We start from the raw sequence: 14,077 nt of genomic DNA on the forward strand, positions 1-14,077 counted from the left end.
TCAACCTTACTAGTGAGAGAAAATATACAAACTCACAATGAGGGAGATCATTTACACCTAAAAGAATTCATTTAAAACTTAAGTTTGACAAATATAAGTGTTGGTGAAGATGGGGAACATCAGAAACTCTCATACATTGCTGGTGGGCATATAAGTTGATAGAACCACTCTGGAAAACAATTTGGCATTACCCAATAAAATAGAGATGTACACATCATACCACGGCAATTCCACCCCTAGTACAGCCATGATAAATTCTTATACACATGCTCTAGAAGACACGTACAACAGTTTTCATAACAGCATTGTCAGTAACTGGGGATTAAAAAAAAAAAGACCAGGAAACAACTCAGATGTTCACAGATAGGAAAATGAATAAATAAAATTGTGATATACTCATATAACACAATACTATACAGCAGTAAAAAGGAATGAACTACAGCTATATAATTCAACATAGGTGATTCCCTAAAACATAATGTTGGGTTGGGGCAGGGGGAAATCACAGAAGAACAGACACACATAAATAACTCTAAAAAGATAAAACCAAATAATATATTGTTTAGGGATATTTACAAATGAGGTAAAACTATAAAGAAAAACAAGGAAATGATTAACCAAAATTAGATAAGAGAGGAGGAGGCAATCAGAGGCTTCAAAGATATTTGTAATGTTTATTCTGGGTAGTAAACAGATTTTTTTATATTCCTTACCCTATACATATTACAGACATTCTCATATTTATTATATATTTATAATTTAAAATTCTTACTAAGTAATAAGTACAGCTTCACTCAGCAAATACTGAAAACAAAAAAAAAAAAAGTTAAATAAAATCACCAAATACAAAAACAACACCCCTGTTGTTCCTAGACACTGAGATGCACATGACCCAAAGAGGCCACACTAGATACTGGTTATACTTAGCAAGATATAAAACAACATGCCAGCAAGGCAGTGTCAGGTAGTTATTCTTCAGTAGGAGTCTTCACAGCAATTCAGAGAGTATTCTCTTTGGCCCCCCAGGTGGCAGGTCAGGTAAAAGAGAACACGATCACAAGGACCGGTGTAGTAACTACCCTAGCTTGAAAGTACCGAATAGTAACCACCAACTCCAGTCCTGAAGACATAGATTCCCAGCCTCACAATAGACTCACTCAACTATAAGAGTTATCACACCCAGGAAAGCCCAAAGCTGTTGCCTCCCACTGGTATTTACAGTTTATTCACAGTCCTCCCAGTCCATATGTACTTTACTAATCATGATTCATTATTACCAAAAGCAAAGGTGCTTGGTTACACAACTGACATTCTATCTCTATCAGGTTTCTAGGTAAATAAAGCTAGAGAGTTAACCCAAGACCAAAACAGTCCAGGGGAAAAAAAGCTATTAATTCTTTACTCACAAGAAGTGAGGAGATTAAATTTAGAATGGCACTAAGCTAAACATCTATTTATATTTCACTGAATCTAAAATGCCAATTATAAGACATTTTTTTGTACTACTAAGAAAGAATATGCTTCCAATTAAATATGGTGCGTCACTGATGGTAAGACCCATCCCAATTACTGATGTAAAATTGGTGGGGGGGGGGGCAGGATAAACATCTTAGAATCTATGAAATATAAAATAACTCTTCCAATTTTTCACTAAAATATTTAAGATATACAGCACTATTCTCTACCTTGGAAATATAATCTGCTCAAACAGAAACCAGTTCCCTACTAAAATCTTTCTAAAATATGTAAGGTTGTATTTTCTCGCTCAATACCAAGGTTATATTTTCTCACTCAATACCTCTCTTTCTTCATCTATTCTAAAAACACAATTCCTAGTATCAACAAAACTGATGGAGCATAGCTCTCTCCATTCTGGATGCTAAATGAGCTTCCCTCACTGATAAAAACCACCAGAAGTCCTAAGGGCCTTTACGACCTGGAGACTTTCATGTAATGCTCTGGAGAAAAGAAAGAAAGACAGACAGACAGACAGAAAGAGAAGACAAAAAAAACAGACAGAAAGAAAGATCCTCAGGTTATCCGGGAATAACTCTGCTCCCACATGACAGAGACTGTGCAGTTAGAACAGGGGAAATCTCTTAAACCTCAATCCAGTACAGGCATACTAAATGAATGTTTTCATCTAAGTGGGCTGTGCTCAATTATTAGCTCTGTATATCTGGGAAGGCAAGTCTATCAGTTTATAAGCAAAAATGAAGATAATCAATTGGACTTTCCAAACTCTGCCTGCTTGCAAACATCAGGAGTGGATAAATAGCCTCTTGTTCATAGAAGGATAAACTTGGGACCTATACAAACATTCAGCACATCTTCTTAAAATGCCAAAGAAAAGAATCTGTGATAATTTACATTAGGAAACAGAAAAAATGTAGACAGTATCTCTGCTGTGTTCTCGATAAGACACAAGAAAATACAGTTTCTGTGAAACATCTTTTATAAGGAAAGATGATCAGTTACAAGAGGAAGGAATAGGGCCTTCCCTGGTGGCACAGTGGTTGAGAATCTGCCTGCTAATGCAGGGTACACGGGTTCGAGCCCTGGTCTAGGAGGATCCCACATGCCGTGGAGCAACTGGGCCCGTGAGCCACAACTACTGAGCCTGCATGTCTGGAGCCTGTGCTCTGCAACAAGAGAGGCTGCGATAGTGAGAGGCCCGCGCACCGCGATGAAGAGGGGCCCCGCTTGCCACAACTAGAGAAAGCCCTCGCACAAAAACTAAGACCCAACACAGCAAAAATAAATAAAATAATTTAATAAACTCCTACCCCCAACATATTCTTAAAAAAAAAAAAAAAAAGGAAGGAATAAAAACACAACAGAGATACGCAGACTAAGATATAAATGGCACTCTAAGAGATAAGGAAAAGGAAAGAAATATAAACAACAAAATTAAAATCCATACTGGAGACGAGAAAGAATAGAATCTGTATTACAGGAAAATATATCAGTAATGTAAGAAGATGAAAACAAAAAGGATCACCAAGAACGTGAAAGGACAAAGTTAAAATAAGAGGGAAGGCAGGTATAAAAAAGAAATGTAAACCAATCCACAAATAACAGGTATTTCATTAATTTAAAAACAAAATACCATAACAAATGGAATGAAAGCAATAATCAAAGGCATAATAGAAGAACTATCCCAAAATAAAAAACACCAGGGCTTCCCTGGTGGCGCAGTGGTTGAGAGTCTGCCTGCCGATGCAGGGGACACGGGTTTGTGCCCTGGTCCGGGAGGATCCCACATGCCACAGAGCGGCTGGGCCCGTGAGCCATGGCTGCTGGGCCTGCGCGTCCGGAGCCTGTGCCCGCAACGGAAGAGGCCACAACAGTGAGAGGCCCCCGTACTACAAAAAAAAAAACACACAAAAAAAAACACCAGCATGTCTACATCAAAAGGACTTTCTTATCTCAGTCAAAATTCAAAGACACCAGAATAATATTTAGAGAATTTTAAAGGAAAAGCCTGGGACACAAGAATACCATTTTGAGCCATGCTCGCATTAACATGTACACACAAAAAAGCCATTTTCAGATATTCAAGGATTCAGAAAAGTAAACCACCTGGATATCTCCTGAAAAATAGTACATGGAAATGTATTTGAGGCAACCAAAAAAAAAAAAAAAAAAAATTAACCCTGGAACTCAAGAATGGGTATAAATGGTGTGGTATACATAGATGAGTGGTGGTGCTCCATACAAAATTAATACATAGAGGTGAGTCTAAATTGTTCTACTGAAATTTAACACATAAGCTAAATATTTTTTTAAAGAGAAGATATACCGTTTAAAACATTCAACATTTATAAGTTAAAGACTCAGAAGCTGACAGTATAAAAATTAAAATAAGCTAAATTCCTTGTATTACATAAAAGAAAATGTTTCTTATTTGTTCCCAAATTTTATCATTAAAACTACATTTCTGTATATATGCTTTTAAAAATTACTGTATCATGCTTAATAAAGCACATAAAAGAGTTTATGCTGCAAAAAACAGAAAGCAAAGAGTAAAACAGAATTATTTAAAAGTATAAAATTATAGGAGTAAAAATCAAATACATCAATTACAGCAAATTTTTATAGTTTAAAACCTCTACTGGAAAGATCCTCAGATGGGGTTAAAAAAAATGAAATGACTTACGAAGAATTAAAAATAGTGACAGGCAATTATACAACATGTAAATAGTCAAACTAAAAGGAAATAGGTAATAATTTTGATGTGGAACAAGAAACAGGACTCAAGAAGAAAATTAAAAGGTCTCGTTATACTGATTAAAAAAAGATATCTAGGGCTTCCCTGGTGGCGCAGTGGTTGAGAGTCCGCCTGCCGATGCAGGGGACATGGGTTCGTGCCCCAGTCTGGGAAGATCCCACATGCCGCGGAGCGCCTGGGCCCGTGAGCCATGGCCGCTGAGCCTACGCGTCCAGAGCCTGTGCTCCGTGATGGGAGAGGCCACAACAGTGAGAGGCCCTCATACTGCAAAAAAAAAAAAAAAAAAATATCTACAGTGCTACTCAAATACAGTCTATGACAAAGTTGTTTGTTATAGGTTTGCAACAAGCAAGTATCAAACTAGAAACTCTTACAGAAATTTGACAGGAATTCTATACCTATTTAATAATATAATAATAAAAAAAGGGAGCTTGTTGGGTTTTCTTTCTCATTTCATTTTTCTAGTAATTCACTTTTTTTTTTAAAGAGGTGGATTTTAATTTATTTATTATTTATTTATGGCTGCGTTGGGTCTTCGTTGCTGCGCGCGGGCTTTCTCTAGTTGTGGCGAGCGGGGGCTACTCTTCATTGTGGTGTGTGGGCTTCTCAATGCGGTGGCTTCTCTTGTTGCGGAGCACAGGCTCTAGGCATGCGGGCTTCAGTAGTTGTGGCACATGGGCTCAGCAGTTGTGGCTTGCGGGCTCTAAAGCACAGGCTCATTAGTTGTGGTGCACGGGCTTACGTGCCCCACAGCATGTGGGATCCTCCGGGACCAGGGATCAAACCCCTGTCCCCTGCACTGGCAGGCAGATTCTTAACCACTGCACCACCAGGAAGTCCCTAGTAATTCATTTTTAATGTATTTTAAAGAGGTATCAGAAAAAATTGATTCTTCACCACAATTAGTTTGAAAAGTACTGCTATAAAAGACCTATCAGGGCTTCCCTGGTGGCGCAGTGCTTGAGAGTCCACCTGCCAATGCAGGGGACATGGGTTCGTGGCCCGGTCCGGGAAGATCCCACATGCCGCAGAGAGGCTGGGCCCGTGAACCATGGCCGCTGAGCCTGCGCATTCGGAGCCTATGCTCCGCAACGGGAGAGACCACAGCAGTGAGAGGCCCGCATACGGCAAAAAAAAAAAAGACCTATCAGTTATAAAGCTTTATGTGCCAATAACACAACATCAAAATATACAAAAGTTAAAACAATTAGAGATACAAAGCAAAAGTGAAGAACAAAATAAAGTGGGAAAGTCTCATTCCATGACAGAATAGATTAAAAATAAGTAGAGAATGAAAACAAATGATGAAAAAAAAAAAAAGAAAACAAATTATGAAATGTCACATTTCCTTCAGGAAGTCATCTATTATAAGATGTACCATCAGTTTAATACTAGCTTTTCAGGAGAAAAAATTACTGTGTTAAATGTACACATTGTGAGATGTATTACAACCTCAGAAATATTAGAATTTTTTTAAAAGAATCAATCAAGGAAATAATAGTATGTCAACAATTTGGTAACAAATAAATAGAAAAATTTAATTGTCAATGAAACATTTATAAAGATACTGATGATATAACAGACCCTAAAGAATACCTTGACAACTCTGAAAAATTAAAAACCATGTAAAGCATGGCAAAAAAGGGTTTTCTACTATTCCTCACTATGAATCACTTAAGGATTCCTGTCTGGTTTTGCTTTTTTTGATGCTGCTGGGTAAAACGATCATGAAGAAAGGGTTTGCCAACTTTAAAAACTTTTGAGAACTACATTAAATGACTTAAAACATGCTAATCTCTTTAGCCTTGCAGTTTTCTATTCCACTTTTATATAGAACTCAAGGGAAGAAGTCAAAGTATTTCATAATGTCAGATGCTGCATATATCATAGATGCCTCTGCTATCCTCTTCCTACCTCGTTACAATCTTATTAAAAATGTAGGATATTATCTGGGTAATGGGTAGCATTATTGCTTTCTCAAAAAAGGTCACAGTCTGTTTGTCTTTCTTCTTTGTGGCCCACTGGAAAAACAACAGCCAAATGTAGCCACACTAATATAGCTATATGGTTGATTAGGTAAAGGCTGGCTAAAGAGATAAAGGGTTATACGAGAGCACTGCTTGAAACACTACCACTATATATATGTGTGTATACTGTACACATTACACACAAACACATACACACAATGCACACTGAACTAGATAACACTCAAAGCAACATTATTAACAATTTATTTTAAGTAACAGAAATGTATTTTCCGCCTATGCTCTACAGTCAATCATCTAAAAATTACCCTCCAAAGGATGATCCTACTTCTTGGACTGGTCTGTCAAGAGGAGTGGTCTCATGATAGTACCAAACTTAGAAGAGAAAAAAGTATATCAAAGATAGGATCCTTTTGAAACTTTTCATTTTAAGTCAGGGTTTTGAAAGGTAAGTTCTCTAAATAAGTGTTCTTCCATTCCCAAAGCTAATACTTAAGCCTAACCTCAACTAAATGTGTTCTAAAAGTGTCATTTAAGATATAAACTTCGTTATAAAATGAAAAAAAATTATTTAAATAAAACGTATTTACCATAAGAATAAAACTAGAAAAAATATTTGCAACTCAATTCACAGATATAGACCAATTTTCCTAATATATGAAGAGCTCCCTGGAATCAGTAAGCAAAAGACCAAGACTCACAACAGAAAAGTGGGTAAAAGATAAACGAGTGGTATCCTGAAAAAGAAATACAAATGGCTCTCAAGTATCTGGAAGGACACCCAATCTCACTCATAATAAAAGAATGCAAATTAAAACTACACTGAGATCTATAATTTTTATCTATTAGATTGGTAAAGATCAAAACATTTGAGACCATAACCTTGGTGAAAATATGGAAGAAGTCTCATTACTGCTGGTGGGAGTACAGATTGAAACAACCTCTGTATTATATAGTTCTTCTTACTGGAAGAAATCCTTGTAAGACATTTAAAAAATGTAGTACATAAGGTATGTTCAGGCTGGTGTGAGCTGTTGGTCATTTTAAAAAATTTGTTAGTAATTGTCTGCTTTTACAGAATACTGTTCATATAATGAAGCAGACAGGTGGACAAGTGTAAGAAACTTTGATGATGAACACAGTAGTATTTGCTCCATCTGCTCCTCACCTCATGATGGCCTACTGTGCACTTAGTGGGTGATCAATTAAATCTGCTGGGTGAATAGGACCAGGAATGACGCTGAAGGATGATGAGAATGGAATAAAACAACTGAGAACAAGAAATTAACTTAATTTATCTGAATTGGTAAATAAATTGCTTAAACACTATACTTTTTCAAGAGTAGCGCACTGTACACTGATAAATGTTTTCTGAAAAATGAGTCGGCCAGCAACAGAGGTATAGCAGATTGTTGCAGTAATGGCCCCCTAATGAGTCACACACTTTTAGGAAATTCCTCCCACACAGACTCAGGGCTTGGCCATGTGATTTGCTTTGGCCCATCAGACAAAATATATGGGGCTTGCCTTCACTTGCTGCTCCTACAAATCCTACTACTGCCTCCACATGAAGGCTAGCCCTCTGGAGACACATGGCTCTCCGCCACCCCAGCACCAATATCCAGACATAGGAGTGAAGCCATTCTAGGCCAATTGGCTTCCAGACGACCTCTCAGCTGATTGCAGCCGCATAAGCAAGCCCAGCCAGAAGCAGGAGCAGAAATGCTGAACTGAGCCCTTGCCAGAATCATGGGTTAACAAATGGCTATTGTTTTTTGGGTTTTTTTTTTTTTTTGCGGTACGCAGGCCTCTCACTGCTGCGGCCTCTCCCGCTGCGGAGCACAGGCTCCGGATGCGCAGGCCCAGCGGCCACAGCCCACGGGCCCAGCCGCTCCGCGGCACGCGGGACCCTCCCGGACCGGGGCACGAACCCGCGTCCCCTGCATCGGCAGGCGGACCCTCAACCACTGCGCCACCAGGGAAGCCCATGGCTATTGTTTTATACACTAAGTTTTGGGGCAGGTTTGCTAAACAAAAATTGATACAAGTGGGGAGGTGAATAGGATTAGTGGCCAAGGAAAATTTTTGTTTTGCCTGTTTCTGCTTTTTTAAATTTCACAATGAGAGTATATTCATATATTATTTAACTTATAAAAATATTTTATATCAGATTGATATTATAGTAAAGCCCTACCATCACCTTATAAACACATACACATAAAAACAAAATAATTCAGTTCAAATGGGAACATGAATCTGAGAGGAAACATTAATATTGCTCAGGAAAAAAAGGGTCAGTACAGAGTAGCAGGGTATATTTATTACAAAAAACATTAATGAATAAGAATACATTCATGGTCACTGTCATGTCTCAGTAATGGCTATTATCAGATTCTGGAAGTGTTAGGAAACATACGTCTCAGATTCTGCTTCTCTGCTTCTTCTGTTTAGGCAGGTAATGGCCTAATACATGTTCCCTCATTTTAATTCTCACATGCTATGAGGTAAACATATGCTGAATAACTTCAGGCAAAAGTTAATTAATCTCTTCATGCCTCATTTCCTCAACTGTAAAACGGAGATAGTAGTAACTATTTTATAGAGTCGTGAAAATTAAAACACTTAGAATAAGGCACACAGTAAGGGCTCAATAAATGGTCTATAACCTCTGTTAGTAAAATGATGTAACCTTAAAGTCTTTTGACTAACTTGGCTTCTATTTTATAACCACTAAGCAACATCAACCAAAGTGTGATTCATCAAAATTAATTTGAAAATATTTCTAATAACTTCATGAAAAAAAACAGAAGACAATGCTATTAAAAAACAAAACAAAAGAAAACCTGGAAATATATGTAGAAAAAATATGGTGAAGAAAACTGAAACTCTAGGCAATAATGAATTCATTTGGTCCACATTCCACAATACTAAATGGGTTTAAAAACCAAAGGCTTCAATTTTTGTGTGTGTGTTACTAATTCACAAAAGACAAAAAAAGAAGAGAGCGATAGTTCCCACTGTCACCTTTACTATGATCTCTGGTGCGCACACACTTCCAACTCATTCTACCATCATTTTAAAAAAAGAAGGCACTACTAATGGTTTTGGAAAATAAGGCTCTTTCACAAGAAATACACTTAACCTAAACGGCAGTATTGGAAAACTGTACTTACTCCTTGATCAATGGCTTAACACTGCCCTTTTTCAAGGCAAGATCAGACTTGGATAGTTTTCTCTCTCTCTCTCTCTCTCTCTCTCTCTCTCTCTCTATATATATATATATATATACACACACATACACACACACACACACATATACATACATATATGTATGTATATGTATACACACACACACACACACAACAGTTTAAAAAGAAAAATCAGGCCTGGGTAGGGTACTTATAAAACATAGCCAATTCTTTAAAAGTGTTTTAAACCAGTAATTACCTAGACTTAAGACATATGAGTCAGTGACCAACTGTAAAGAGCCTTACACCACAATGTACAGGTATTTTAGTTTGTCCTATTCTGAGGAATGAATAAATGCTACAAAAATTCCATTTTTCACTTCAATTCAACTCAAACATTTTAAAGAGTGCTTGGTATATAGCAGTAATGTGGCAGATTCTGGAGTTAGAAGGGTTAGAAAGAAAGTAACAGTTACGTTACTATATATGCCAGATATGTGCTGCTTACCATGTTTAATCATAATAATCCAGTGAGGTAGAAATTATTAAAACTCACTTTACAGAGGAGGAAATTAAGGCTCACAGAAATAAAATAACTTATCCAGGGTTTCTTAGCAGCAGAAGGCGGTGTGGAGGATCCTGGGGTAGGGGTGAGGGGCAGGAGGCACACGAGGGTAGTGCCATATGACTATTCCTACAGACAAACACAACGCTCAGTGTAGTCAGTCCTTTATCAGCCACGTGAAAAGAGGCTAGGACTGTGGAAGACCAAAGAGGTAATCTTTTGGGAATGGGCAAAGGAGTCACAGAAGGCTTTAAAGTGGTTAATATTTGAGTTGTTACTTTAAGGATGAGTAGATTTATCAACTTCAATGCCAAGGTTCACCCCCACCTCCCCTCATCCCCAATATATTAACCAAAATAAATTACTTACTTGAAATTGAGAAAAACAATTTTGAGAGAAATCTTCCTCAGATATATTATTCCATAGTTTTAAAACAAATAATATGATGACAGTTTAATTTTTAGGTTGCTTTTATGTGGCTTGTCTTGGTTTTTATTCTGAAATGAAATTTAGATTAGTCATTTTCTTGTTCTGAGAAACTAGGAGTATGCCAACATGTTTTAACTTCACATTTTTTCACATATCAACATGTATTCTTACTTACAAACTCTTTCATTTCACCATCTCAAACAAAACCTAATTTAATGTATAAATTACTTTGAAGTATAAATATATATGCAAAATAAGATATTTCTTTTAATCCTTGTTATACTTCCTTGGTAGTTGTAATAAATGGAAGAAAAATAGAAAACTCTTGTTAAACTGTTATATACTACACAAGCATTTCTGAGGTAACATGCTTTTATTCTTTGAATCATATATATAGTAAATGCTCTCTTAACCCAAAGAAAATTAAATAACTGTCCCCAAGGAAATTGACTTCAAAATCTTAGTACTTCCCACAGCTATCATCTAAAAAGAAAACAGAATTGGACCAAAAAAACCCTAAGTTTTCAGAAGACAATTACTGCCCTTTTTCCTCCAAATTCACTTTGCTAGGCATATATTCAATTTCTGCTGCAGAAAACAGTCCAGTTTGCCAATACTAATTAAGCAACAAAATATTTTTCACTTAAAAAAATGAAATACTTAAAAATCTACCGAGAACTGGAAGAAACACAGAAGATCATCTGGAAAACTTAAAAGAAATGGCAAAAAAATAAACAAAAAAACAAAAAAAACCCACCCAACCACACACCAAAAGGTTACATAGCTGTCACTAAGAGGGTTTTACTTATAATTTGTTTTGGTCTCAAAATGCATCTACTTTATGTCTAGACAGTGAAGTGTTTTTCTTTAAATTGCCTAAGACACCTACTCCTGCCTTATCTGTATCTTATCTGGAAACTATAAGTTAACACAATTTTACCCAAAGTTTAGTGTACCTTAACTCCCATTATTTATTTCCTCTCTTATTTAGCATCACTGTGGTGTTAAAATGGCAGCCAGGTACCAAAGTGACATATACCATCCCATATCCCATATCTTAATAAGTTTCTAAGTATTTCTCTGAAATATCTAAGGCTAATGGCAACATTCTTTGAAGCCTATTTAACCCCAACCTACTTAATTGAACAAATTCTAATCCAATCAAAAGCAAGACCAGAAAAAGTTTAATTACAGCACCAGAGGAACTTGAAAGGTCTCCTGATTCATTCCCCTTTTCTTTGGAAAACTATATACATACAATTCTAGTATCAATTTTTGTTTATATCTGTCCTAAATTCCTCTTGTTATAGTCTAACCTTTATATTATTCTTTAAAAGGAGATAGCTACAGTCATCACAAAACAAATCCTACTATATAACCTAGTCTACAGGAAGAGTCTAAGCACTATCGGACACAGCAGGCCCTCAAAGATTTCTAAACTGTGTACGTGCATTTTTTTTCCTCTAAACGTCTGTATGTTCGTCTTTCAATTATAACCAATGCCTTTCCAATTTTCCCTCAGGTCTGGGGAGCCAGTGTGAGGCAGTAAGGGCCGAGTCAAGATCCCCAGTTTTCAGACCCAGCCCCACACCAACCAACTGTAAAGTGAACAAATCCCTGAGCTTATCTATCTAGATATCAGTTTTCTTTAAATGAGAGAATTTCACCAGAACAGTGTTTTCCAACCCCTTTCACACTGTAAATAATATTTGTTCAGCACACTGGCCAACAAGAGGGCATTTGGAGGCATCGACATGGTGCTTGATGAAAAAAATTCATCACATTTTCTTTATATAATTATGGAAGAAATTTTTTAATTTAACTAAAATTTGTAACAATATGAATGAATTTCAAATCCAACCTTTTTCACATCAGGAGCAATATTTCAAAATAACGATGATTTATTTTTTCAGAACATACATGCACTATTAGGCAGTCACCTTGCAACAAGCTAAATGGCACATCAAACAGCTAAGAGAATCCAATACAGGCAAAATTCAGGCGTAGAGCTAGGCCCCCCAGTGCAACATCCCTGCTACCCAGTCCTCTCATCATCAGTGGCTGCACCTTGCACTGGATGACACGCTCCTCAGCACCCAGAATACAAACTCCAATGACAGCTCCACGATCCTTTCTTGACAAGAGGCGGCTGCATACTCTGGCTGGCTGAAGTAGATTCCAAGTAGTAAAGCACCTTCTTTAATGTACTTAAAGTATCAAACAAAGCAATACCTGCTAGTTATGCTCATCATGCTCTCTGCTTACAGGAACCCCACACCCTACCTTCAGACCCCACTCCACTAGCGCCCAGAGCCACATAACATCAACTGGAAGCTCTGAATTAGAAGACCTCAAATTAAACAGTAAAATTAAAACCTAAAATTAAACAGTACTGCAGTAATCATTTGACAACTATTTAGGACTACTATGCCCTTTTATTTTTGTTCTTCCTTACCAATTCTTGCAAGCACAACATAACCTAAAAAAATTAACTCTGAACAGGTATCCCATGCACATGGCAAAAAACATCCCAAAGTTACCAAACAGTAAACTATAAAAAAATTAGACTCCCACCTTTGTCCTCTAGGCCACCAGTTACCCTCACTGGAGGCAACCACTGTTACAAAACTCTCATGTATCCTTCCAGATATATGTGTACAATATATATACTTATAAATATATATTTATATTTTTATTTACATATATTTCTTTATATTTATATATTTTATACATACATATATATTTTTTAAGCCGCACAAATGGCAGCATACCACACATGGAGTCTTGCATCTTGCTTTTTTTCCTCTTAATATATCAGACGTGGCACCACAGCAGTACACATAGTGTTGTCTCATTATTTTAAGGACTGCCTAGTATTCCATTGAATAGTTATGCCATAATAATACTTAACTACTCCCCTACTGGTTTATGTTTAGGTTGTTTCCAACCTTTTGCAATGACAAACAATGCTGCCACAAATATTCTTATATGCTCATTTGACACATATATAATATCTTTTAGAGGATAAAATCCTTGAATGAAGTTGCTAGATCAAAATATACATGAAAAAGTAAAAAAGAACTTAAAAAAAAAAAAAGGGAATTCCCTGGCGATCCAGTGGTTAGGACTCCGGGCTTTCACTGCCAGGGGCCCGGGTTCAATCCTTAGTAGGGTAAGTTCCCACAAGCTGCGCGACACGGCCAAAAAAAAAAAAAAAACCACCACTAAAATATACGTGCATTTTTAAATTCTGAAAATGATTTACAAATTGCTTTCCACAGAAAATGAACATTTTATACTCCCACCAGCAATATATGAGAATGCCCATTTCCCCTTCCTCTCACCCTCCCCAAGTTATACTATGTAATCAATCTTTCCTAATTAGATAGGTGATAAATGGTATGCTGTAGCTTTAATTTACATCTTCATTATAATAAAATTGCACATCTTTTCATATGAATTCTCTTTGCTCACTTTTTCTACTGGATTGTTTTCTAGGAGCTCTTTGTATATTAAGAGGAAATTAGTCCTTTGTGAAAAGTGTACAAATAATTTTTACTAGTCTACTCTTCTTTTAACTTTATGATTTTTGTCATTATACAGAATTTTATTTTTATGGTGTAAAATTCAGCAATCTGGCTTCAGTTCTGTTTCATACTTTGAAAGGCCTTCACCATTC

The 14,077-nt window shown here is 36.7% G+C and overlaps 1 protein-coding gene across 4 annotated transcripts in view; it reads right to left on the reverse strand.

Moving 5' to 3' along the window:
• REV3L (REV3 like, DNA directed polymerase zeta catalytic subunit) overlaps window positions 1-14,077 on the reverse strand; it is a 186,191-nt gene that overhangs the window by 164,924 nt on the left and 7,190 nt on the right. For 2 of the 4 annotated variants that reach the window (XM_029223584.1, XM_029223583.1), the window contains exon 3: window positions 10,339-10,466. The exons of the other annotated variants lie outside the window; for them this stretch is intronic. The gene's annotated coding sequence lies outside the window, so the exon portion shown is untranslated. The remainder of the gene's footprint in view (window positions 1-10,338; window positions 10,467-14,077) is intronic. 4 annotated transcript variants of the gene reach the window in all.

Source organism: Monodon monoceros, unplaced genomic scaffold (assembly GCF_005190385.1).
Source record: "Monodon monoceros isolate NGI ecotype Baffin Bay Population unplaced genomic scaffold, NGI_Narwhal_1 Super_Scaffold_15, whole genome shotgun sequence".
Classification (NCBI taxonomy): Eukaryota; Metazoa; Chordata; class Mammalia; order Artiodactyla; family Monodontidae; genus Monodon; species Monodon monoceros.